Source organism: Rhinoraja longicauda, chromosome 32 (genome assembly GCF_053455715.1).
Source record: "Rhinoraja longicauda isolate Sanriku21f chromosome 32, sRhiLon1.1, whole genome shotgun sequence".
Lineage (NCBI taxonomy): Eukaryota > Metazoa > Chordata > Chondrichthyes > Rajiformes > Arhynchobatidae > Rhinoraja > Rhinoraja longicauda.
This window is the reverse complement of record NC_135984.1, coordinates 2,678,141-2,705,958: the sequence shown is the minus strand read 5'-3', so window position 1 is coordinate 2,705,958 and position 27,818 is coordinate 2,678,141. Positions and strand designations below refer to the sequence as shown.

Sequence of the window (27,818 nt, the reverse complement as noted above, 5' to 3'; positions counted from 1 at the left end):
GACTGAATAGGCAAGAGTGTGGGCAGTAAATGTAGGGAGGAAGGAGGAAGAGTTAGTGGGGGGGTGTACATGAACTGAAGAGAAATACCGTAAAGAACTAAAGTCCTCCTGCATTATCAGCAAAGTGTGGGAAGTAAGAAAATCGAGAAGAAAGACAGCCAGTTTCAGAAGGATAGTGTGGTGAATGCTTTCCCACTTTGATCTCCACCTACCGAGATTGGAATTCGCGGAAAATTTCCCCCAGACACCAATCCATATATCATGCACTTTTTACATTAGCTTTGTGTAACCATGAATGCAGTCACTAATCCTGAAGGTGCCACGATTCTGGCTGCTCATGGTAACAGACAGTTCGTGTCAGCTTTGTACTCCTTTCAATTTTTGCGAACATGAAAGAATAGGCTTGGGTGATGGGGGGTTGGGGGCAAGGGGGGGTTAACCCCCACAAACTCTGCTTTCCTTTCTATCTTTCAGTTTATCTCTTCCCCTGTCGTGCCTGCAGCTGCTACCACCCTGTGCTCTGAAAATCCCTTCTTAAACCTTTCGGTTTCCATGCCACTCCGAGACACTCCTTAAACCCTGCCCCTTTGATCAAACTTTTGATCATCTGCCCTATTATATTCTTATGTAATTCGGTGTAAATTTTTGTCTGATTCTGTTGCTTTGAAGTGCCTTGGTGACTTTTTACACTGTTAAAGTGTCGTAAAAATGTGCGTTGTTATTTCAAAGCATACTGGTTTGTCTTGTCATGTGGCATCTTACCCTCATTCCAAGAGAACTGGGCAGTGAACATGTGGCAGAGGACAAAAGATCAATAATATTTCCAGGTTACGCAATAGCGATCATGAATGGGAAGTTTGGATATTTTTTATTATGCCGTTTGGCTCAATGATACTGAAATGAATGTCTGAATTCCCAAACTCCTGATAATCTCAGAAATCAAATTTGGCCCAAGGTGTGGATCAGCCACTGACCATTCATTCATTGTCCCCTATGCCTGAAAATGGCCTCTCCTTTCCTGGAGAAGCCATTTTGCTGCCTGTTAGAAAATCCTTTAAAAAGGTACAAGAAGTTGAATGGAATTTCATCCTTTGTTGCATTATTCCATTACCGTTGCCATTATCTTTTAAGATAGACACAAAATGCTGGAGTAAGTCAGCGGGCCAGGCAGCATCTCTGGATAGAAGGAATGGGCGACGTTTCGGGTCGAGACCCTACTTCAGACTGACGTCTTGGGTCGAGCCCCTTCTTCAGACTGACGTTTCGGGTCGAGCCCCTTCTTCAGACCATTATCATTCAGCCCATTTATGGATGCTGATTTTAATTTCTGTCTGTTGAGTTTAGTTTAATTTAGAGATTCGGCATTGGAAACAGGCTCTTCCGTCCACCAAGTCTCGCTGACCATCGATCCCCGTTCTCACCAGCTCTATGTTAACCACTCCCCACACATTAGGGGCAATTTTACAGAGGTCATTTGACCTACAAACCTGCACCTCATTGGGATGAAAGATGAAACCAGAGCACCTGGAGGAAACCCACCTAGTCACAGGGGGGAACGTGTAAACTTCACATAGGTAGTACCCGAGGTCAGGATCGAACCGAGTCTCTGTCACTGGGAGGCAGCAGCTTTACCAGCTGCACCACTGTGATGCCCACAAATTATATCATGCTGGTTAATGCAGCATTGTAATTAAACTGTCCCTGAATTACTAGGGGTATGTGTGTTTTGTGTTGAACTTTCCTAATACATGATTTACACATTCAAACGAATTAACGTGAAAAATGAAGATGATAGTTTCCAGCTCTTTTCTTCTGGGATTTTAGAAGATCGTACAGGTCAGGGTGAGACAAAAGAAACACAGAATGATTTCTCCATTTCTCCGTGCTAAACGTTCTAACTCCTGCGGATTTTGTAGTTGATAATTTATCACCAGGAAATTAAAGTTCCTGCAAGTTATTAATTGGTGTTTCGCATGGTATCAGTCTCAGAATGAAGCAAGCGGATATCAAATGGGAAAACGAGCATTTCCATAGCTTTAGAATGTGTCAAAGTATTTAACAGGCAATGAAGTACTTTTGAAGAATGGTCCATATTGCATCGTGGGAAATGTAATTGGTTGCACAAAGCAAGATTCCACAATAAGTGGTGGACTAAAGGAGCAGGTCATCCAGCTTGAGGGGTAAATGCAAACTAGAACTCTTGGAGACTTTGTGTGGTGGCATCCTTTGCACCATCTGTATAGTATGAAAAGACATGGCTTAACACTTCACTTAAATTATGAACTGGGCTTCCCTCCAAATCTCTTCATCACTGTGATGAAGTGTCAGATAGGATCATATGCTGACCTGCTGAGCTTTCTGACTTAGGCTGGAGTGTTGATGGTGTAAAGAATCTCAACGCAACCTGACACTTCCATTTGGCCATGGACGCTACAGGCCCGTATTATTACTCCATCTAGGGTAAGGAGGACAGCAAAAAGGTACTTGGAGTCATCATTAATTACTGCGCTTTAATGTTTTCCTCCTCTCCCAAATGCACTGTTTGTTTTGCAGGTAATGAGAATTCCAGGGGTTTCGCCACACTCTCATGAGGGTTTGTGGCAATAGCACGAGTTAGCTCGTGAAGTAGATGAGATATAAGCCCTGTTCTCTCTCCTACCAGAAACCAATGGGTGAAAGTAGGAATGGTCGTCATTTAAAATGTTGTAATTTTCAAAATTTATTTCTGTTTATCTTAGGATGAAAAGTTACATTTTAGGAAGAAATAAAGCAAATGTAGATTGCATTATAAATGTCCTGTATCGCGGTAAGCATACCAAAGAACTTAATTGGAGTGCATTTCAGCAATAATTGTACGCCATATGAGAAGATATTCCCGGAATGGCGGGATTATCATATGTTGAAAGACTGGAGCGACTAGGCTTGTATACACTGGAATTTAGAAGGATGAGAGGAGATCTTATCGAAACGTATAAGATTATTAAGGGGTTGGACACGTTAGAGGCAGGAAACATGTTCCCAATGTTGGGGGAATCCAGAACAAGGGGCCACAGTTTAAGAATAAGGGGTAGGCCATTTAGAACGGAGATGAGGAAAAACTTTTTCAGTCAGAGAGTTGTGAATCTGTGGAATTCTCTGCCTCAGAAGGCAGTGGAGGCCAATTCTCTGAATGCATTCAAGAGAGAGGTAGATAGAGCTCTTAAGGACAGCGGAGTCAGGGGTATGGGGAGAAGGCAGGAACGGGGTACTGATTGAGAATGATCAGCCATGATCACATTGAATGGCGGTGCTGGCTCGAAGGGCCAAATGGCCTCCTCCTGCACCTATTGTCTATATTATGATGGATGAGGAAAAACTTAACCCAGAAGGTAGCTTTTCTTGGGGGCAGGTGAAAGATGGAGAGATGCTGAGACAGCTTTCTCAAAGAGCTGGCCGAGGTTTGATGGATTGAATGGGCTCCAGCTAAGTAGTGAGGGTCTACCGTGTGCACAGGTTGGCACTGAGACGTGTGTCAAGAATGGTCCCATCAAATTCCACATGAGTGTTTTCTGATTGTCTTTGAAGAGACTTTGCAGAGTTAACCTGCCAAGTTCTTGGAAATTGTTGGAATAAATTGGACAACAAAGAGCTGACAGTTTTAGAATTGACAAATGTGCATGGATCAACCACAACCTTTTATTAGGCATTGATTCCAAATGGAAGATTTAGGTGAATTACCTTTCTTTGGATCGACATCCACAGGCCTCAGTGGCCATGGTACGGTCACGAATGAAGGGCAGATTCTTGTCCAATTTACAATGACTGATTGTGTGGGCAAGTTGGGCCGAAAGGCCTGTTTCCACACTGTAAGACTGTATGACAGCCGAGGGGTCTGAGATGAGGTACTAGATCTCAAACTAGGGCATATTACAATAATTCCTGGATGACTATCCTTCTGCTTGTCTTTTGAGCACAGCCCAGCAACCATGAGGTCCAGTGTTGTTCTGCTCCTTCACTGCTTGCACAGATATTTGAGATCATATATCATATCATATCATATATATACAGCCGGAAACAGGCCTTTTCGGCCCTCCAAGTCCGTGCCGCCCAGCGATCCCCGCACATTAACACTATCCTACACCTACTAGGGACAATTTTTACATTTGCCCAGCCAATTAACCTACATACCTGCACGTCTTTGGAGTGTGGGAGGAAACTGAAGATCTCGGAGAAAACCCACGCAGGTCACGGGGAGAACGTACAAACTCCTTACAGTGCAGCACCCGTAGTCAGGATCGAACCTGAGTCTCCGGCGCTGCATTCGCTGTAAAGCAGCAACTCTACCGCTGCGCTACCGTGCCGCCCTTGGAGGAGCATCATTGGAAATCTCATTCTCTGCACCCCATCATTCTATCTGTTGCTCTTCATGTCCAGAAACATGAAGTCGTAAACCAATGTAGCACATTAGCGATGTTCTGGAGAGCTTTTTCAGTGCATTAAACCAGACCAGATGGATTCTGGGAGGGCACTAATCCAGCTTTTGGATTCTGCAACTGCTTTTAATCATTGCTTCATGAGTACAGTTTGCGGTATTGTTCAATCTTTTTGATTGAGTCCCACACGGGTGAATGGAGCCGGAAAGGATTCCAGAGGCCGTGAGGATCAAAGATATTCGATGCCATCTCTACACCTCACCATGGCCCTCCTCCAATCCATTAATGAAACCATCATTGTGTCATTGTGGCTCAGTGGGCCATACTTCCTCTTCAAGTTGAGGAGATTTGGGGCTCAAGTCACACTTTAGAAACTTCAGTACATAGCCCAAGGTCAACATTCCCAATGCAGTACAGTGCATTAACCTGTAGAAATGTGAATCTTCATTTCATTCTTTAAAATGCATGAAGAAGGATCCACATGGATGTTTAAGGTTTAAACTAATAATAAAGCAAGTCACACATGGAATATAAAACAGTACACTTTGGAAACAGCCATTCGGTCTATGATATATGTGCCCAACACAATGCCAAATTAAACTAATACATTCTGCCTGCTCGTGATCTATACCCCTTCATTCCCTGCATATTCAAGTGCCAGCCTCTTAAGCATTACTATCCTATCAGCTTCCACCACCACCCTGGCAAAGTGTTGCAGGCATCCACCAATAGACAATAGACAATAGGTGCAGGAGGAGGCTATTCGGCCCTTCGAGCCAGCACCGCCATTCAATGTGATCGTGGCTGATCATTCTCAATCAGTACCCCGTTCCTGCCTTCTCCCCATACCCCCTGACTCCGCTATCCTTAAGAGCTCTATCCATTCACCATCCACCAAGCAAAACATTTGCCCCGCACATCCGTAAATGTTCCCCCCTGACTTTAAAACTATGCCCTTGAGCCTTTGCCATTCTCACCCTGGGGAAAAAGCTCTGACTGTCTATGTCTCTCTTACTTTTATTATTCTTCTATCAGTGTGAATCCCCTCAACCTCCAGTGCTATAGAGAAAAACAGTCCAAATTTATCCAACCTCGACATAGTTAATACCCTCTAATCCAGGCAGCATCCTGGTAAATGACATCTGCACCCTCTCCAGAGCCTCTATGTCCTTTCTGTAATGGGATGGCCAGAATTGCATTCAATGCTCCAAAAGCTTTATGAAAATGCAATGTGACTTCCTGACTCTTATAATCAATGTCCTGAACGATGAAGCCAAGTATACATATGCCTTCTTTACCACTCTACCTACTTGTGTTGCTACATTCAGGGAGCTATAAGCTTGGACTGCATGATCCCTTGGAATATCAAAGCTATTCAGGGTCTTGTTATTAACTGTCTATTTTCCCCTGACATTTCCCCTCCCAAATTGCAACACCTCACACTTGCTCAGATTAAACTCCATCTGCCATTGCTCCATCCACGTCAGTAAATGATCTTTATCTACAAACTTACTAAGCAACCATTTACAATTTTGTCTAAATCATTATATATAAATCACAAACAGATATCCCAGTACTGATCTTTGTGGAACACCACTGGTCACAAACCTCCAACCGGAATAACACCCTTCCACCGCAATCCTCTGTCTTCAATGTACAAACCAGTTGTGAATCTAAACCAACTCACTGTGCATCCCAAACATTTTAATCCTCTGGATTAGCTGTCCATGAGGGACTGTCATATCACAATGTATGCTAAAATGAAACAATTTTGTAGTGGGTCACAGTCATAATTGTTATCCTTTTATAATAAAAGCACAGTTTCTGTTTATGTAACACTTTTGTCAATGTCAGATCACGTCAAGGTAATTTTCAGTCTATTAAGTACTTAGATGTGCACTCACTGATAAAAATGCACCAGCCAAAACCCATGGATAACAAAATGACAATGATGGGATAATTTATTGTTTTGAGGATCAATATTTGTTCCAAGAATACCAAGCAGAATCTATCAATCCCTCTGTCCTGTCTTCAAAATGGTCCCATGTGGTTTTTGCATACACCTATCAAGTAGAGGGAAGTTAAATTACAGTGGGTATAAATTTGGCCTTAATCTAGCTCCATTTGCTCCTGTGCAGAACATTTAAATCTGAAGAAGGGTCTTGACCCGAAACGTTCACTCGTTTCTTCTCTCCAGAGATGCTGCCTGTCCCGCTGAGTTACTCCAGCTTTTTGTGTCTATCTTCGGTTTAAACCAGCATCTGCAGTTCCTTCTTACACATTTAAATGTATGTGACTGAAGATGGATTTTTTACCCCTGGAATCCCAACAATGCAGTATTCCCTCAATATATCATCCCACATGGAGCTTTTTTGTACTCACAGGAATCAATAGTTGTGAAATGAAAACCAGACCTACCTATTCGTCAATGTTACGTTTATCCCAGTGCTCTCCATTAGTTGATGATTCCTATTGACCTAAGGTTTTATGCATCAGAGTCCACCGCTGACATGAGATGTAGTTATCAAAGGCAAGGTCCAATATTTATTGCTCTTCCTTGCTTAGCAATGGGAAGGTTGGGGTTCTTATTCATAAACAACTGTGGCCCGCGTGGTGAAAGTCATCTCACTGTGCTGGCAGGTAGGAAGACTCAGAATTGTGACCCTGAGATGTTCGGCAGTATCTGTCTAGGTCTGGATGATAAGTGACTCAGAGGGAAAAGTAGTTTGTGAAGTTCCCATACCTCTACTGACCTCAATCATCTAGTTGCGGTAGCCAGCTCTCATAGAAACATAGAAAATAGGTGCATTCGGCCCTTCGAGCCTGCACCGCCATTCAATGTGATCATGGCTCATGGTCAGAAAAATAACAATGATTGTTTTGAGGGACCAATATTTGTCCCGGGGATACCAAGAAGAATCCATCACCCCTTCTGACCTGTCTTCAAAGTGTTTCCACGGGGCTTTTGCATACCGATGAGCTGGTATAATTTGCTATTTGCAGAAGAAAGTTCCAATTCTCTGCTCCCCTCATCTCTGTATATTGAAGTATTTTCAAATATCACTTCTGTAAAGTGTGGTTCTAATTTTGGTTTAAATCTCCTTAGTTCCAGCCACAGCAACTGTTGGAGATAGTTTATTTCCATTGACCCCACCTTTTGTCATTAAGATGTTGAAAATTTGAATCAAATGATGCCTCAGTTTACTAAATTCGAGGGAAATCAACTTAGCTTCTGTAATTTCTGCTTGTAATTTAGCCCATGGATCCCAGGTTATCTGTTACCCCTAGGCAACATCTTCAAGGACTTTTTGCCCTTCTTAAGGTGTCTTGCCCAATCTTCATAAAACGGTATCATGACCTACCCACATGTACTTCAATCTGCAAGATGGAATAATTTAGTCTTACTCAATATTTTCTGCTGATACTGGTGATTCTTGTAAGAGACCCTCTGGTTTCTTTGAACCTCCATGGGTTCTAACTTTCCACCATTTAGAATGGTCTTTGTCTTATTCCAAATGGAAATGCAACCTATTTGCTTTGGTTTTGTCAGTACACAAGCAATTTTTTTATTTTTTTTGTCCTTTAATTATTGCATTGAGAAGTTGGCCCAAAGCTGACCTTTGCACATGGTCATAGTCACGGCCTATTCTTTTCCTACGACCCCAATTCACTCATTTTCCTGCATTTCCGGGATCTTTTTAAAACTGACGGACTGGAATTATCAAATGCTTTCTGACGATCCACATTAAGTGCATCCATTGACGTTTATCCTGTATTTTAGGTTCCCACACACACAAGCAAACACTGAATCGCACACACTCAGCTCACACCCATGTCAGAATTATTCTCACAATCAGCTTGTGCTCACTCATCCCAGACTGCCACACGCAACACTCACACTGACCGCATCGTGATCACTTGCAGACTCAGCTCACCCACATACTGGGCTCACTCTGACCTACGTCACGCTTACTTTTACATTCAGATTACACACAGACAAGCACACTGTCACACTCACTGTGATTCCCAATCAGGCTCGCACTCACATCAATATATAACTACGTTCTGCTGACTTTTTTCCTTTTTTATTTGAAGGGACACTAATTATGGGAGGTAGACACAAAATGCTGGAGTAACTCAGCGGGTCAGGCAGCATCTCGGGAGAGAAGGAATGGGTGACATTTTGGGTCCCGAAACGTCACCCATTCCTTCTCTCCCGAGATGCTGCCTGACCCGCTGAGTTACTCCAGCATTTTGTGTCTACCTTCAATTTGAAGCAGCACCTGCAGTTATTTTCCTACACCTGATTATGGGAGAGTGATTTTGGTTTTGGAGAAAGAAGAGTTGCCAACAATGACAGTGCAAGGACATGGTGACTGATTACAACTGCCTTTGTGTTTGAGAAGAAACATTGTTAGTGAAGCAAATACCTCTTTACACGCAACAAAGCTGCCCCTTTTGAAAAGATTATTAGAGAAGAGGATATAAATTTACTAAATGTTAATGATGTAGGGGCAACAAAATGTGAATTAATGAAAGGATCAATGACATGGCTAACAGGATTAACCATCTGTTAAAACATGCAAGAAGGTGTGGAAATATGACTGCGTTGATTGATTTCATTGTAAATCTAAACTGGAGATTTATATTTTGAATCAGAAACTCTACGCTCACAAGAGAATCGGACCTTAATCAGGTTCCCCAATCGGAGAATCAACTAGAAGTACTAATGCAGCTTTAAAAAATCCATTTAATGAGCGGGGAGGAAAGTTCAGAGGCCACTATGTGCCGTAGGTGATCAGCATTTGCACTCAGCACCCTGCTTCCTCTGGCTTGCAAAGGGCTTGAGCCAGAAAAGTGGGTGGAGAGTTAACTAAGGTTAGGGAACAGTGAATAGCAGAGCGCCGTCGAATGCTTAGTCTCGTGGTTTATTTGCCAGGGTACATACTGACAAAACTGAAGTCATGTGAAGCAGGCTGACAAGTGAAAAGCGAAAGATACAGTCATGTAGAGAGAGACAGCGCAGACCTCTCGATGCTGCCTGGCCAGGTATTATCTTTCATTTTAAATCAGCATTTAGCAGCTCTCCATCTCTTGTTCTCCCTCTCTCTCTCTCTCTCTCTCTCTCTCTCTCTTTTAATAGAGAATTTATCTTTGGCAGAGGGCCAGGCTGTGAATGTCAGATGCATGATGGTACTGGTCTTTGAGGCCCTGGTCTGATGGCTAAGTGCCACAATCAATTGCTAGTGAAATGAGTTGGCTGCCTGCCAATCTAAGGTTGCTATGCAGCCAGCTTGTCTTGTGCTCTTCGCTGTTAAATCACAGAAGGCAAGAGTTCGGTTCCAGACAACTTTTTTTTTTCTCTCTTTTCAAAAAATTTTTTTAACCCATTTCAGGCAGTTTTGCATGGAGATATCAGAATACAGGATCTGAGGCCAGAATCACGGAATGGCTGCTCAGAAATAGATGTGTGCGCTTGCATTGTGTATCCCAGAACGAGAAAGATGCGATTTTTGTGTACCATGAAGATTAATCTAACATGCAAATCTAAATGGGGCGAGGGAAGACACAGTTGGGGGCCAGAGTGACCCCAAATTGTTGCAAGGCCAATATTGTATTCTTGATCTTTGAGCGTACTCCGTTTACTGAAGAAGGAATGGGTTGAGGACGAGGAAGGACAATATTTCCCTGTATTATTTTACTCTGAATGTTCCAATGTTTTCAAGGCTGGAATCGTTCCCTGGCACTAGCACGAGCACAACAGTAATACTCAATTTACCCCCATCACTAATAATGTGGGCAAAGTTTAATTGGATATCTGAACATGTTAATGCCTTCCGCTAATCACGCTGTTGGAAGCACCACGGGATGTGGACGATGGCAAAGAATGTACGGAAAATGTAAACAAAATCACGGCATCTACAAAATTGAAAGTACTAGTTTCTGTGTCTTCTCTTGAAAAAAAAACCTAATTGAAGCTTGCTTATCCTGCTCGGCCTGGGGTTTTGCTTGGCTGATGTTGCCTTCAGATTTGTTGCTGCCTTCAAACCACTGACCAAACCATAAGGGTATGAACAATCCATTGTCCCTGCCTGTTAAAATGTTCACCACTCTTACAAGAGAGCCGGTGGGTGGCTCTTCTGACATCTCATCTGCCTGGCACCAGACTTGGGCGTTGGAAGATTAGGTGAGAGAGCGCAGGTGATAAGTCAGACAGATATGTGGAGAAGAGGGCAAGGCAGGGGAGAGGGAGAAAGGTGGTGCGTCTCACACTGTACTCCATTTGAATTCTCCCTTTGCCTAAACAGCCCTTTATTTTGATTTACTTTCTTGAACACTGTGTATGTGTCTGTCTGTCTGTCTGTCTGCCAGTGCGAAGCTGCAAATTAGGTTTTCAGTTTGAAAAATGATCCCGAGCTGCTTCCTTCCCAGTCAGCACATTTGAAGCTGGAGATTAATGTCCATGATTGGTGTAACGCTGCCGCAGTATTCCGTGAGCAGAATGCAAGATGGGAAATGGGGGAAAGGCCAAGATTCATGCCTGTGCTCAAGAGTTTACACAAGTCTCCATAGTAACATGCCTGGTTATTCTGTACGCATTTGTTCTGTGTGAGGGCATTTTAGGAGTAGATATTCATTTACCCAGAATATTTTATGTCTAATTATATGCTGTATCCTTCTTTATCTATTGAAAAATATTCCCCAGTATTTTTTTAAATAATTGAAGCCGTCTCTGATGCACACCGCATGTATTTTTTTGTTTTTTCTTGCCCTTCCTTTCATTGTCTCTCATATTATCATCTTTTCTCTCTACCTCTCGCTATTGCACCCTCTTTCCTCATCATTTATCTCTTCATTGCTTTTTCACATTCTCTCTCTCCCTATCTTCCCCTTGCTGTCCTGCTCTCTCCCCTTTCCTTCTCCCTAACAACCTCTCCATTTTCCCTCTGTTGCTTTCAATCTCCCAGTCTCGTTTCTCTCTCCGTCCTTTTCTCTCTCTCTTTCTTTTTCTCTTTATCTCTCTCTCACTCTCTCTCTTTCTCTCTCTCTCTCTCTCTCTCTCTCTCTCTCTCTCTCTCTCTCTCTCTCTCTCTCTCTCTCTCTCTCTCTCTCTCTCTCTCTCTCTCTCTCTCTCTCTCTCTCTCTCTCTCTCTCTCCCTCTCTCTCTCTCTCCCTCCCTCTCTCGCACTCCCTCTCTCGCTCTCTCGCACTCCCTCTCTCGCTCTCTCGCACTCCCTCTCTCGCTCTCTCTCTCTCCCCAGCTCGATCTCTGCCTCTATCATGTCATCATGGTCCCTCACTTTCCTCTCCCACTCTCTCTCTCTCTCTCTCTCTCTCTCTTTCTTTCTTCCTATCGTTGCACATTGTCCTCTCTTGATCTCAACCCGCTTCTGGCCACAGAGTTGGCAAGCCTCTTCAGTTTTCAGTCATTCTGTGCTGTCCTTATCCGCCCCCAAGCCGCACCCCACAAACACCCTTTTTTTTCCTCAGTTGGTACCGAAAAGATTGTGCAAAGAAGCATCAGTCTTCCACTGTGCCACAACCCCCCCCTCCCCCCCCCCCCGCACCCAAACACTCCCCCACCCCCTTCCGTGCGTACACACATACAATAAAAATTAGTCGTTGACATCGCAAGAGAGAGGGGGAGAAAGAGCTCCTTCAGGAACTGCCTTGTCCTTACTGGGTGAAGGTATGTTGGATCTCTGTGCCTCCAATCCAGCTGTTAATTCATAGGAAGAGGCCGCTTGTTAAACCTGAACGACTGAGAAAAAAATGGGATTATGAAATGCGTTGTGGTGCTGTTGAGCTGCTTGTACACTCTCTCCTCCCTGTCATGGCTCTGTGCTTCTAAAACGCATGCCAAGAAAAATCGAAAGGCTCAGTGTTGGCGATTTTACAAACAGATGTTGCCTCTTGATGCGCAGTTAAACCAGACACCAGAACAACAGTTCTGGGACGCTAGACGACTTTTTGGGGGGTTTTGCTTTTAGGTGTGAGGGGTGGGAAGGTTAGTTTCAGTTGGCGTTAAAAAACAAATTTAAATTTTTTTTTCTTCTCAAAGGTGTGGGCTCACTATATCCGCTTTATTTACTTATTTATTTTGGTGTAAAGAAGCCTTCTTTTTTATTCTGTTTGCATCGACCACGACTGGACAATCGCTGAATGAATCCTTGGCCCTTCTTCCAAAAAGACCCCAGCTTCTCACCCCACTGTGCAGCGTAAAACAATATTGGGAATGTTTGGACGTTCCTGGTGAGTTAAAGACAATCGTGCCTCGGACACAGAGTGCCCAGGTCATATTTTTGGGGGGCAAAGGGTTTATTTCTATTCGTTTTCGCTTCCGTTTTCAAACATTTTCCCCTTTGTATTCCGTCGCCATTGTTTTATTAAAACGGCAGTGAACACTGTGAATGGAGATCTCGATTTTTAAGGCTCGACGAAAGTCTCCGTTTTGAACGGATAAGTAATGGGTGCAAATCGGGACAACTGTTAATATCTTTACAGAACGAGAGTTACTTCATATTGTCTGCCTCTGACACGGTGCTAGCATGCAAACATGATAGACTCTGATCACCCTATCGTTTTTGCTTTCCTAACCTGGGCCTCTTGACTCGAAAGTGTTAAAATTACTTGGCACCAGAACTGCATTTCAAAGCAGTTTTGTCCTCTCTTTGCATTCAAGATTCACAGGGTACCATCTGATTTTGAAATTCAGATTGTTCAGCTTCACGATTTGTGCCAAGATCCACAATAAGCCCTTTGCGTGCTCTCTTGCTCTCTCGCTCTCTCGTTCTCTCACTCTCGCTCTCTCACTCTTGCTCTCTACCTCCTTTCTATCCAACCTTTCGTCCTTATTTACAGCTTAAGATCTGGAGGGAGAGAAGAGTTTACATATAATCGTGTAGCAAAGTCGGTGCGTACGTGTGTGCATTTGGGTGTGCGGGTGTATGTGTGTGTATGTGTGCGCGCATGAGAGAGTACGCGTATTCTCCAGCCTTTGTGAGGCGGCAAATCTTTTGCTCAATCTGCCGCCGGGTGTCTATTAACCGTGATTCTGTCACTGATTTGCGTAAGAACATGCAGAGCCTAGGCATTGCCTGGTGCCTGCGGTCCTTGCTTGGGGCAGCATCGGAATGGATGGGGTCCATGTCTAACCTCAATATCATATGACAATTCTTACTCCTCTTTGTTTTGCTACCTTTTGTCGAAAGACCATGGCAAACATCCTCGTTCTAATCCTCAGTCAGGCAGGAAAAATAATTGTAAGTGCCATTTTTTTTTTAGTTGGAAAGAAGAAACAGCTGGCTTATGAAGTCAGTGAATTCAATTACAAGGGAAACCGATTCCATGCGTAGGATAAAAGTCTATTGGGTGACCTTTATGGATTACAGAATGGATTCCAGCAGTTCCTTGCTCCCCCCTCCACACCACCCTCCAATGCTTGTGTCTCTGTTTCTCCTCCCTCTTTTCTGCAATGTGGAATTACATTGGAGCACGCTTGCGTGTGGATATGTTTGCATATGTGTGTGACTGCGCACATGCATGTGTGTGCCCATGCGCGGACGTATGGGCGCACGATGGCAGTGCTGCGTCCAACATTGGTTGTGTTTCTCCGTGTCGCAGGGTAGGCCTTGTCACAAACGGCAGCATGCTTTACAATGAGGCAGGACGTCTGCTGAAGAAATGGGAGGTGGGGGGGAGATGGGAGTGCGAAGGGCTGTGGTGAACGTCTGTTTGAATCCCTTCCCTCCTCTCACACAGTTGTCCAGTGTTTGGATTTTGTGGAAGTGAATTAGATTGTATTATTGTCATTCGTTACATCCTCGCGGCGGAAAGCGAGGATAAAGGTGAGGCGATTGTCTCTGCGTTCAACGGAGTGTTTTCCGAGCATGGCTTCACCATCGAAGATGTGGTGGGGTGGGGTGGGGTGGGGTGGGGGTGGGGTGGGGTGGGGTGGGAGTGGTCACAGCCACGTCCGGGCGGGACATTTCAGATCCCTTTCGGAATTTTGCATTCAGTGGGCGTCTGTCTGTTTGCGAGACTTAAACTGAAAACCTCCGGTAAAATTTAATCCAAGTTCTTTCTTTCTGGGACTAAGAATGAAGGCGGGGGTGAGGGGAAGTGAGGGGGAGAGAGAGAGGGGTAGAAAGAGAGTGAAAGTGAGAGAGGGAAGAGCGAGAAGAAAGAGAGAGAGAGAGAGAGAGAGAGAGAGAGAGAGAGAGAGAGAGAGAGAGAGAGAGAGAGAGAGAGAGAGAGAGAGAGAGAGAGAGAGAGAGAGAGAGAAAGCGAGAGTGAGAGAGAGTGAAAAACAGCAAGACAAAGCCTGTGTCCAGGCTTGGCAGACAGAAGGAGCTTGGATAGCCAGCCAAGGAGCCTGCTCTGGTACAAAGCAAACACTCCAGAATTCTCCCAATAACAGTTGCACTCAGATGAGGACATACTTTTCACTTAATTCTGCGGCTTCATCTCTCAGCTTTAACCAATTTTAAATAAGAAGCTTCATTTTGTCTGCATACAAACACACGGCCATCTAATGTTCGATCTCAAAGATCAGAGGATTAGATATTTTTTATACTTGCGTTTTAGAAATCGCGAAGGATTGTAGCACTGAATTATACCAAGTTATTGATCCTGGAAGTTAAACAGTCAATTATTATTAAAGCCTTTTTACAATTTTTTTTTGTTGTTACTTATACCATAGGACCACAAACTCCAGAGGTTTGGCCTTGAAAGGCAACACGCCATCTCCTGAGGCATCGCCGCCCAATGCCAGGAACTGAAGCTGGAAGCCAACAGACGTCCCTGCATACATACAAGAGCAGCCAGATTGCAATGTTGGTGTTTTGGGTTTAATGGTATTTTTATACTTACTATCAAAAGTTTTTCCTTTGTCCTTTTTTGGTCTGCTTTCATCTGAGAGATATGGAGACGTGTAAATTTAAAATTGCATGACGTGAAACGAAAACGCTAGATTACGGTACGTTTACCTCAACATTAAGCTTTCGGAATTTATTGCTGAGGTGTATTTTCTTTGCCGAAACAAATTGGGGGGGGGGGGGGGGGGGGAAGGCGAATTAGAGAAAAGGAAACGGAGGGAGGTGGAAGATGGGCAGAGGGTTGGTGTCAGTGATCAGGGAAAGAAGATGAGTGGCGTCGGAAAGAGAATGAGGAGAAGCCAGGAGGACTGGAGATTGCAGAGCCAGCTGCCACTAACCCGTAGATCCGAACTTGTGTTTCAAGTCTCTCCCAAGCTCGTATCTATAGGTCTGTGTCTACATGGTAAAGAACCAACCAGCTATCGACATGAGCCCCGGGTCAACATTAGATATTGTAACCGAGCTCTCCTGCGGGGTCGAGGGGTTAAGGGTGCTGGTCACCATTAGCTCTACGAGAGCATGTTGGAGATTTTTGTGGAGAGGGAATGGGTTGCAACCTTTGATGATGATCGTTAAAATAAAACGACATTATAGTTGACAGGTCATTTTGCCTAACCGGTTTAGTGCTCCAGACAAACCTCCCCAAATCTGAAGCGAGTTGGGCCAACTTTAAATCATGAAGCTTTTTGCAGCAGGGTGGGGCGAGGGTTATGGAAGTCCCAATCCATGAGTCAGTGATGATGTGGACCTCCCAGCTGGCAACTCCCCGCCAAGATTAACCATTTCACCCAGTCATTCCCTCCTGCCTCCGGAAAGAGTATCCTGAAAAGCTTCAGGTTAATGACACTGTAATTCCCTTGATAGAGTTTAATGAATCAATGTGAAATGTGGTTTCTATCTGGGATTAGCCATGAATGGGGACATATGAGAAACACAATTTAGGATAGCTGTTTAATCAGAAGCGGAACGACTGTGAAAACGACTCTTGCAGATTCGCTGTGAGAGCCACACCTTGCCCATGGCAGGTTCCGAGAGCTGGCTGCACAATAACCCCCACTGAACATCAGTGAGGGTACGAGGTGTCCATTAGGTGGGGCGGCAGGGGAGGTGGGAAGGGTGAGAAGCACTTACGTGATTAACATGGAGACTTCTGATCATTAATGGCTATGTTTGTCAATGACTATTTTTCTTAAAATTTGAACTGAATTTGTTGAGTACCAAAGATAGACACAAAAAGATTTAGCCTTCTTCAGACTGGTCTATGCGTGTGCAGATGTATGTGTTGGTTTGGCGAGTGTGACACATGTATGAGTTACGTGTGGTATGCCTGCGTTGATGAGGGTGTGTGTGTGTGTGCTAGTAAGCCATATGTGTTGCTAATCGGTGTGTAACAATGTCCTGTCTGTGGATTTCTCCATGTATCTCTAACCCAGGGTATATGGGCGTCATGCAGCCATGCGGTTAGAAAGTGTTGGTATGTAGGTAGGGTCGCCAACTGTCCCGTTTTAGCCGGGACATCCCGTATTTTGGGCTAAATCAGTTTGTCCTGTACGGGTCCGCCCTTGTCCCGTATTAGTACGGTTGCCAACTTCCTCCCTCCCAAATACGGGACAAAGGATGACGTCACCGCCCCACGTGACCTCACCCAGCCAGCGGCCACGTGCTCCCGCTCCACCATTGGTCACCTTGTCCCGTATTTGGGAGTGAGGAAGTTGGCAACCCTATATGTACGGTAAGTCCAGACATTGGGCCAATAACTTCCCCTTGCTTCCTCATCCCACGCCACCCTGACCTATCCCTGACCTTCTCTCACTGCTACTTCCTCCTCAACCCAACCGTAGTTGATGGGGCCAAGGACTGTGTGAGCCCAGGCTGAGGTAGTAGGTTGTATAGTTTAGAATTATACCAAGGGAGATAACTGTACAACCTCCTAGCTTTCCCTGGGGCATGCATTTAACAACAGCGGGGATCTACGCACAGACCGTCAAAACAAAGAGAAAAATACAACGATGTAACTCAGAAAATGGTAAGCTTTTTGATCTTCTACCAGTGGTTGAAGCCCACTCTAATGTAGCTATAAGTATCCTCTGTAACGATAACGGGCGCAAACATATTTCGCAAAAGTCATATTTTTTATTGAGAAAGATGGCGATGTTTAAGATGATCGTGATAACCCTTTGTTCCCTGCAGGTCTCTTTGTCCAGTGATTCATTTTCAAACAGAGCTGCATTATATTGGCAGACTACTTTGCTCTTTGTGCAATTCATATGGTCCAAGCCAGTAATCCTGCAGACCAAGAAACCAAACGTTTTGTGATCGGTCTGAACCTCAATGTGTGCTGAATTATAGAGACTTAAATCAAAGATATTCACAGCGTGCCTTCAATTGGAGTCTGCCTTCTTGGCAATGGAAGTTAGGAACAATAACTAGAGTTGCACTATTGATTGCTATCCAATAATTCAATTGAAATTCCACAATCTAGTTTAGTTTAGTTTAGTTTTTTGTTATTGTACCGAGGTACAGTGAAAAGCTTTTTTGGTGCTTGCTATCCAGTCAGTGAAAAGACTGTGCATGAACACAATCAAGCCGTCCACAGTGTACAGATGCAGGATAAAGGGAATAACGTTTAGTGCAAGTTAAAGTCCAGTAAAGTCCAATTAAAGATAATCCGAAAGTCTCCAATGCGACTCCAATGAGGTCGAGGGTAACTCAGGACCGCACTCTCGTTGTTGATAGAATGGTTCAGTTGCCTGATAACAGCTGGGAAGAAGCTGTCCCTGAACCTGGAGGTGTGTGTTTTCACACTTCTGTGCCTCATGCCTGATGGGAGAGGGGAGAAGAGGCAGTGCCCAGGTTGACATGATCTGAGACATGATCTGTGTTAACGTATTGTGCTGGAGAGGATTATCCAATCTGATGAGCATCATCAACACAAAACCTGCATCAAGGGACAGGTGAGAGATAGATTTAAAACCATGATTTACTGGAAGGAACCAAAGTGGAGAGACAGCAAGGTTTAAAGGAAGGTGTTCCAAAGTTTAGCACGAGGGCAGCTGACGGCTTGAACATGATTCGATAGAATGACAGAAATCAGGAGTGTGCAAGGGGTCAGAGATGGAGCCTACTACATTATTCTTGGAGGGTTAGAGGAGTTTACAGTGTGTTCAGGTGAGAGAAGTGGAACAGGAGTCAGGGTGGGAGAAAAACTGGCTTGCTGTGTTTGCATGAACCTCAAAACTGAATCAAGATACTGGCCAGGTGTCTCTCACAAGGTCCATCTTGTTCATTGGTTTTCAACTCTACCTAGTAGGTGAAATGTTAAATATACTTCAAACGTGTTCAAGGAGCTGTTGTTATATATCCCATACCCGTCAGCTGACAAAGTGAATTCAAAAATAGCAATAAAGAAATTGCTGTAAATACACCTCAGATCAGTAGAATTTGTTTCCATCACCATCGATGCAGCGGCTCTGTTGAATATTTCCAGTATTTCCTTTGTTAGTTTCAGATGTATTTTTGTTTCTCCACAAGGTAAAGTCTAATATGATCATGGTTGTTTGACAATTTTAATTTAATTAAGAAAGTCTTTAAAAGACTCTTTGAGTAAATAGCTGGTGTAAAAGTAGCTACAAAATTGTTGCTTCGGGAGGAACTGCAGATGCTTGTTTAAACCGAAGACAGACACAAAAAGCTGGGGTAACTGAGTGGGCCAGGCACCCCCGCTGAGGTACAAAACTTTGCATCGTCGTATAAAAAAACAAACTGAGTCACTGATGTTCTTCAAGAAATAGAACCAGTCAAGACCTACATATAACGGCAGGTCTGCACCAATGTGGAGTTGACCCTTACCTGCCCTGGGAGCTTTCTCATGGAGAAGACATTGAGATCTTTTAAGCCATGGACTGCAACCTCCAACTGGCCTGCGTACTGTGGCCTTTGGCTGGTGTGCGCATGTGTCTTTTGAACCTTGCAGCCAGGGAGGTTTGAGTTTGTGCTCCCACGAGACCACGTGGGACTGAAATCCCTGGTAACCCTGAAGACCAAGTAATTGTTATAAATTATTGGAAATTCTTGGTGATGTCTAAGAAGAGCACCCATGCATGGACAAGATGGCCCATACTATATGATTCTACTAGTCCTTGAACGATCCTTTGAAGTAGCAAAACACTAGAGTCGTAGCATGGAAATAGACCCTTTACTCCAAATTTCCCTTGCCGAGCAAGATACTCCGTTAGTCCCACCTGCCTGCATTTTGCCCATATCTTTCTATACCTTTCCTATCAATATACCTGTCCAAATATCTTTTAAATGTTGCTATAGTACTTGCCTCAACTACCTCCTCTGGCAGCTCATTCCATATACCCACCACCCTCTGTGTGAAGAAAGTTGCATCTCAGGTTCCTATTACATCTTTCCCCTTTCACCTTAAACCTATCTCCTCTAAGTCTTAATTTCCCTACTCTGGGCAAAATACTCTGTGCATTCACCCTATCTATTCCCCTTATGATCTTATATACCTCTAACACCCCTCATCCTCCTATGTTCCAGGGAATATAGTCCTAACCTGCCCAACATTTCCTTATAACTCAGAGGATGGACAAATATGTTGTCCAGTGGTACATGTATCCCAGTAGTAAATAGAAATCTGCTTGAATCCATGCTGATAAAATAGTACCAGTAGTTGAAGCTTCATGGATCTGCAACCAATGAAAGCTGTGGAAGGCAGTACTAAATCAATTTCCTTCTCATTACTTCTCCATCCTTCTGAAATGAGGTTTTGGAGTGTTTGCAACGATGGCTAGGCAAGACCATGATGCAATGCGTGGTGCATCAGTCTGATAGACATTTGTCAGTTGTTGTGTCTATTCAAGGCTGAGATGCTGAGTTGTTGAGTATATTCAAGCGTATGAAAGATATAATTTTTGGGCACTAAAAGAAATCAAACAAAATGGAAATAGAACAGGAAAATCAAGTTGAGTTGAAAGATCAGCTGTGATGTATTGGATGGTGGACCAGATGCAATGGGTTGGGCCACAACTTTGCTTCCATTTCTCGCCACATATTATGCAAAGTGTTTGCTTTTCCTCTCCGTTGACATGTATGTACAGAAGGGACGATGTTGTGGGCCACATAATCAGCTGCTAATTTGCCATTGTCCATCTTCCACCCCTGTTCAGAGTTTTTAACGACTCAGTCCATTAAATGTAAAGGAATATGAGCTTAAATTGGCACAGAATAACTAAATTAAAAAATGGTTATGGCACAATGTGTAAGAAGGAACTGCGGATGCTAGTTTAAACCAAAGAGAGACAGAAAAAGCTGGTGCAACTCAGCAGGATAATTGTACAATATTTAACTTCACTTAATTGGATCAGTTTGATTGGAGGTTAGATTGGCAATAGTGGTTATAAGGTGAGAAAACAACTCGGAAAGACGTCTTAGTGCCAGGATTGTTCTGAGAGAGCAATGTTCCCTGTAGGACAAGAATCCAAAGTGACAGATGAAAGAATGGAAAATACATTGGTAGATGAGCAGACTATTTGACCTTATTTATTCACAAAATGCTGGAGTAACTCAGCAGCTCAGGCAGCATCTCAGGAGAGAAGGAATGGGTAACGGTTCGGGTCGAGACCCTTCTTTAGACTTGGTGAGCTTGTCCTGCCATGAACTGAGATCATGACTCAACTCCGAATTAACTCCACCGTATGAAGAGGTAAAAAGAGTTTAGAAGACCTCTTTCACATTTCCTGATGGATGCAAATTAAAAAAAAGCTCTCCACTTAGGTTAGACAGATCCTTTGTGGTATCCATTTAATGTTCTCAGATGGAAATTGAACCAGTAAATCCACATTTAGTGAAATCTGTTAAATTGCATGTTGCAAGTCAGGAGATGGCTGGTGCTTAACAAAGTCTCTGTTAGAAATACTGACTCCTCATAATCCATCCATGCAAAATACTCCCGCTGCTGAGATTCTTGGCGGAGCATTTGGATGAACAGTGAGGTTAATTCCAGATACTAAACTCCACACAATCTATGGAAGGCATCCTAGAAAATGAGCCTTTGATGGCAGTATTTTGTGAGTCACTTATGTTTTCATAATGCTGCAATTATAGTATTACCAGCATTTTGTGTTCAATTTCAGATTTCCAGCATATGTAGTTTAATGCTTTTATGTTCTGTTTGTGTTGATCAAAGGTAAAGAGAAAAAGAAACGTATAGACCCTTCATTCCTTCAGAATATCTCAAAGTACTTCACAACTAATTACTTGTTTATCAAATATAGCAATTATTGTTTCATAAGATAACAGGCCACCAGGACACAGAAAGATCCTATAAGCAATGAAATAAAGGTTGGATTTTTCTTTAAGTGTGTTAATGAGAGGATGCTATGAGATGAGAGGATTATTCATCCATTTCTATGGATCTTCCTTCACCCAATACTCTCATTCATTTGTGGAGCAGCTTTGGTTTAATAAGGCATGTAATGCTGCACCACTGGAACAAGGACAGGCAAAAGGCCAGTGAGTCAGGGCAAATGACCCAAGGATCAGTCGAAAGGCAGTGGTTTTAAGGGGAGAATGAGAGCGTTGGAAAGGTGTAGTGGGCAAATGCCAGGGATAGTGTTGTGGACAGCTGAGGCAAAGCCTTCGCTGATGTGGTGAAGGGAGCAGGGATGCAGCAGTGACCAGAACTAAAAGAACGTAGAGAAAAATAAATGCACGACTTGCTTAACAAAACTGAATTAGCAGAAGGAATTATTTTTAATTTACAGAGTTGTCCTTGAGTAATTAAAAGGTGAGGAATGATTAAGGCAGCAACTTGCATCGGACAGATTGACCAGGAAAATCTAGGCACTATTTGTATACACTGGAATTTAGAAGGATGAGAGGAGATCTTATCGAAACGTATAAGATTATTAAGGGGTTGGACACGTTAGAGGCAGGAAACATGTTCCCAATGTTGGGGGAGTCCAGAACAAGGGGCCACAGTTTAAGAATAAGGGGTAGGCCATTTAGAACTGACATGAAGAAAAACTTTTTCAGTCAGAGAGTTGTGAATCTGTGGAATTCTCTGCCTCAGAAGGCAGTGGAGGCCAATTCTCTGAATACATTCAAGAGAGAGCTAGATAGAGCTCTTAAGGATAGCGGAGTCAGGGGGTATGGGGAGAAGGCAGGAACGGGGTACTGATTGAGAATGATCAGCCATGATCACATTGAATGGCGGTGCTGGCACGAAGGGCCGAATGGCCTCCTCCTGCACCTATTGTTTATTGTCTATTTGGAGTGAGTGCATTCTTCGAGCTGGCCTTTTAGAAGGGCAGGATTTTTATCCCTGACACACTGGATAACCCCCTGAAACAAAAGAACGCATTGCAAAATCGATTATCTGAGAATATTTACATCTCTATACATATGTATAATGTGCGTCCACATTAACACTTTAGACATACTTTAAAATGTGCAGTGGCACTGCGAAAAGTGCAAAATAAATGCAAGGGACTTTCCACTTTCTTTCCCATTCCCTGATTGTCCCTTCGTCCTCCTTCAGATGGGAACTTCAGCCACAGTGAGTGGTGCACCACACTGACTCAGCCAGCCAGGCAGAGTGTGATCCTTCATACCCGCTACTTCGGTCGCCCCTTGTGGCATTTGTATAAACCAACTACCATGCCAGTTTCTTTACAGCTCTCAGCCAGAGCAGGGGAAGTGGAGTAGCTTTACTGCACCATTGGCAGAGGTTCTTTGAAACACTCAGGAGCTAACATGTGATGCATAATTAGATGTAGAAATAAGCAGCCTCTTATTTTGGGGATGGCGTTTGTAGGATCAATGTTTGGCACTGTGTGAATACCTCTGCTCCTCTTTGAAATGCCATACGATTCCATACGGCTCCTCCAATATTGTAGCGGTCCAGTACTGCATCATGGGATTGTGGCATTAACACACAATCTTTGACTCAAATACAAGAATCCCATAAGGACTAAACCAGAGTGTTCTTCACCCGCCATTGATCAATAACCTGATCCCTGATATAGAGTTGAACGGGAATAATCAGTGAATATATTGCCTCCGTAGTGAAAGTCCCAAATCTTCATTAGATGAGACTGTGCCTTTAAATCCCTTGGATGTTTGGATGCAGTGTTTTAGTCTGAGTACTGGGTGAGTGATGAGGAGCTAAATGGAGCTGTTAAAAAGGATCAATTAACAGATTAGCATTTTGCAGAGAGTCAAACATTAATCAACTGCCCTGTCCATTTATTTTTGTACATTGGGCTTAGTGGAAAGTATAGAACAGGGCCCACATCACGATGACTGAACAGAGCTATTAGCCAGAGGGAATCACAGCCGTTTTGAAAGAATATTAATATGACAGTTCACCCCAAAGAAACATTCTACACCCTCATTAATTTTAAACCAAAAATATAAGGTTAATGTAGAACAGTCTTTCCTTGTTTCAAAATCACTAGAGACAGAACAATGGTTTTAAGACATAAAGGTGTTTATTTAAAGCAGAATGCTCTGGTCTCCATGGACTCCATGTAGTCTCTGAGCTACATGTTGTTTCATTCCATATCCCCATTAACTTCCACATTGTAAGGTAGCTGGCTCCAGCGCACATATTTGCAGATATGATTCAGACGAACATACCACCATGTAAGGAGTACGTGCTCCCTGTCAATAGTGCCAGCTTAAAGATCAGACCTTCAGCTGAGGTACAGTCTGTCTTCTCGGGTGGATGTGAAATATCCCATAGCATTCTTTTGAAGTAAAGTAGGAAGCTCTGCATGGTGTTCTGGCCGATCAATACCCTTTTACCAATATCCCTTTGCCATTCTCTGCATGCTGCCAGTGGGAGCTCGCTGAGTATAGTTTATCTGTTATATCCCCTCCATTATAATGGGAGTTAACACTTAATAATACTTTACTGGCTTTAAAGCACTTTGGCATGTCTGAGGTCATGGAGATGTTGTTGAGATGCATGTCTGTCATGGTTAGATCTTCCTGGATGCTAGTGTGTCACCAGGCCACCTGCATGCTGATGCCTTTTTTTATTTCCACCAACAGTCTTCCTCTGATCTGATTCACCAGAGATGCTACAGTAATAGGAACAGTTTCGTTCCAAATCTCCAGCCAAGAAATTTGATTCAGGACAAATCAGTGAGTAAGAAATAATTTCACAAGTAGGATCAGGTTACTTGGGCTTTGCAGGCTGGTTTGGTCACTGCTCCATAAGCATTCCAGCTAAAGCTTGGTTTTGGAATCAGCTGACAAAACCGAAAATACAAAGTGGGAAGAAATTGCAGGATTTTCACTTGCTACCATTTTTAATGCAAGTTTAGTACTTTGCAAAGCCTTGATCTGGAGTCGTTTTCTCCTCGAATCAAAGGTTTGAAGTGGACTGAGCTTTGATCTAATCTGGGAGTATTGTGTGCTTTTACCAAGAACAAAAATGTGGGTTCACTCGCATTTTAGCAAAGAAACAACTGAACTGTTTAACTCTGTTTTACTTTCAATATTGACACATTTAATTTTACACACCATTTATTCACCATCCCTCATAGAGTCATAGAGTGATACGTTGTGGAAACAGGCCCTTCAGCCCAACTTGACCACACTGGCCAACATGTCCCAACTACACTAGTCCCACCTGCCTGCATTTGGTCCATATCCCCCTAAACCTATCCTATCTATCATGGCCCCAAGAAAAGGAAAAACATGAAGCAAGTTGTTGGGAAGGGAATCAGACGTAGGTCTGACTGTGTTAGGATGATGGGTTTACCTCCCTGGACAGTGTTAGTGAACATGTTTGTTTTTGCAACAATGTCGTGAAGGTATATTGTCCTCACAAATGGATTTAAACTGGATGTCATCGTGAGACTTGAAGTCCCTGCATTATTAGTAGTCTAGGTGATAATATTATGAATCTAAAAATTGAATCACTATCCATGCCTTCATATTAAAAATGCATTTTTTAATGTTTTTCTGCATCTCTATCCTTTTCCAATCTATAGGCTTTTAAAATACGCTTGATTGTCATCTGGCTTCAACGTTCTTTGACTCATGTTTTTCTCTCTCACTTTTATCTGCGTTCCTCTTTACTAATGACGCAAAATGGATGTTTCCACTAAAACTGATGTTCCATGGCACGGAACATCTGTCTGCAACCAAACATGTCAGACTAATATAGCCCAAGGTGTGGGACTATGCACTGAATTACACATGGAAGCATGATGAAGCTATTGTACTAGCTCCATGAGGATAGGCTTAAGGATTAGAACACTTCCATCATTGAAAACTGAAGGGCAGGAGCCTATGTAAGAACCTCTTTGACGTATTACTAGTGAATTATATGTGAAAGGACTGCTCTAAACACAGTGATTAACATTTATCTCGGATGCATATTTTTGTTGTATTTTTACCCCCAAAATATATACAATTTGCAAAATACTCTACGTTCATATGTAAACATTCACAATAGAAGATGTATTCTATTTCCTTATAAGATTTACAGTTTATCATTAGGACATTATTTTTTCTTTCACCTACATTCCATGGGTGTACGCCTGAGAGGTTCGTGCACAGGGTCTTGCACAGCTCTTCAGTTTGCAATGACAGAAAAGTACTAAGCCTTAAACTTTTCATTGTGAGGCCTTCGCAAAGACTGTACCAAGCTTCAGTGCGTCCCTCAGTACATTGCACTAGACTTCTCGCAACATTTGGTTGCAGACAGCTGCCTGCCTTGAAATGCCGCCAGGTTTCAGACAGTAAGATGCACCATTCACCAAGTTGATTAACTTTCTTGCAGCAGTCCACAGAGCACAAACTGTCACGTGATGGAGCTGTGTGGGATGAATCTTGACAGACCACTAAATCCCTTTCCAGATCTTTTTGACAAATCCATAATCTGGAAGGAGATAATAATAATAATAATAATAATGCATTTTATTTATATAGCGCTTTTCATATACTCAAAGACGCTTTACAGAGATTTAGAGAACATAGGGAAATGAATAAATAGATAAATAAGTAAATAAGTAAACGAACAGAGAAAGGAGACAGAAGGTGAGGTGACCTTCAGTGGTTGAAGGCAGTACTGAACAGGTGAGACTTCAGCGATGTTTTGAATGTGGTGAGTGTGGAGGAGTCTCTAACGGTTTGGGGTAGTGAGTTCCATAGGGTGGGAGCAGCGATGGAGAAAGCCCTGTCCCCCCAGGATCTGAGTTTGGTCCGGATGTGGGGGGATAGGAGATTGGCAGCAGCAGAGCGGAGGGTGCAGGTGGGAGTGTGCCTGTGGAGGAGGTCGGTCAGGTAGGATGGGGCCAGGTTATGGAGGGCTTTGTAGGTTATGAGGAGGATTTTGTCCTGGATTCTCTGGGGGATGGGGAGCCAGTGGAGTTTGTAAAGGACGGGGGTGATATGGTCACGGATCGGGGTGTGGGTGAGTAGACGGGCAGCGGAGTTTTGAATGTATTGAAGTTTACTGATGATTTTTGAGGGTGCGCCATAGAGGAGGCTGTTGCAGTAGTCCAGACGGGAGGTGATGAAGGCGTGGATGAGGGTTTCTGCAGCTGTGGAGGAGAGGGATGGACGGAGACGGGCAATGTTTTTGAGGTGGAAGAAGGCTGTCTTTGTGATGTGTTTGATGTGTTTGTCGAAGGAGAGGGTTTGATCAAAGATGATTCCAAGATTCCGGATGTGAGATAGATGATCATCTCATCTCCACCACAACCTGTGTTTGAGACCAATGAGCAGGAAGGATCTGAGAGGAAGGGCAATATCACGGTCCTTGTTTGAAACTTCTACTGATGAAAGTTTCTGCCAAGTGACTTTAACAGTCCATTTGGGAACCCACGAAATAGCATCCACCATCTCCTTTTCCCTCAGGGATATTCCACACAGAACACTGTCTGATTGACTGGCAGACCATGTGTGCTTCTGCACAAACTGCTGTGCGAGGGACAGGTGGTACTGCATAGTCCAGCTGAAAGGAACAACCTACTGCAATGTGGCCAGAATCTCCTTAACAATGAGGGCAGGTAAAACGTCGACACATAGGTTTGATTACCTGGAAATGCTGGCAATATGGTTTGGAGCAGTGAGGGAATGCAACGAAAAATGGAACCTATTAATTTCCAGTGAGTCGGGGAGAAGTGTAATCAGTGTCGCCCTCAATTGCCATTTTTCACCTCTAGCTGATTAGACTGCAGCAGACACGGTGAGAGACATGGACCAACACTGAGAACAGCTCACACTCAGTCATCTGATTCATTCCCACAATTGAGAGGGATGGTGCTTCTAAAACCCCATTTCCAGTTGCACCTTGATTAATGGGCTCCATCCTGTATGCATATTCCCTGCTCCTGCAAACCATCTTGCCAGCATGTTCAGGCAATCGGACCTGACAGTGGAGAATAAAGGATCAGAGAGACCATTTGCCAAAGACCATTTTCTTGCTTTTGTTAGAATTCGCTCTAGCCCCAGAGGCCTGATCAGACTGGTCGTCAATCTGCAGACCAACAGTGGTCTG

General features: G+C 43.5%; 1 long non-coding RNA gene across 1 annotated transcript in view; it reads left to right on the top strand.

Annotated features, from left to right (window-relative positions):
- The window catches only part of LOC144608731 (uncharacterized), a 102,965-nt gene extending 87,703 nt beyond the window's left edge, over positions 1-15,262 (top strand). The window contains exon 6 of the long non-coding RNA XR_013549231.1: positions 15,115-15,262. This is a non-coding gene — a long non-coding RNA (uncharacterized LOC144608731). The remainder of the gene's footprint in view (positions 1-15,114) is intronic.
- The last annotated feature ends 12,556 nt before the right edge of the window (positions 15,263-27,818 follow it).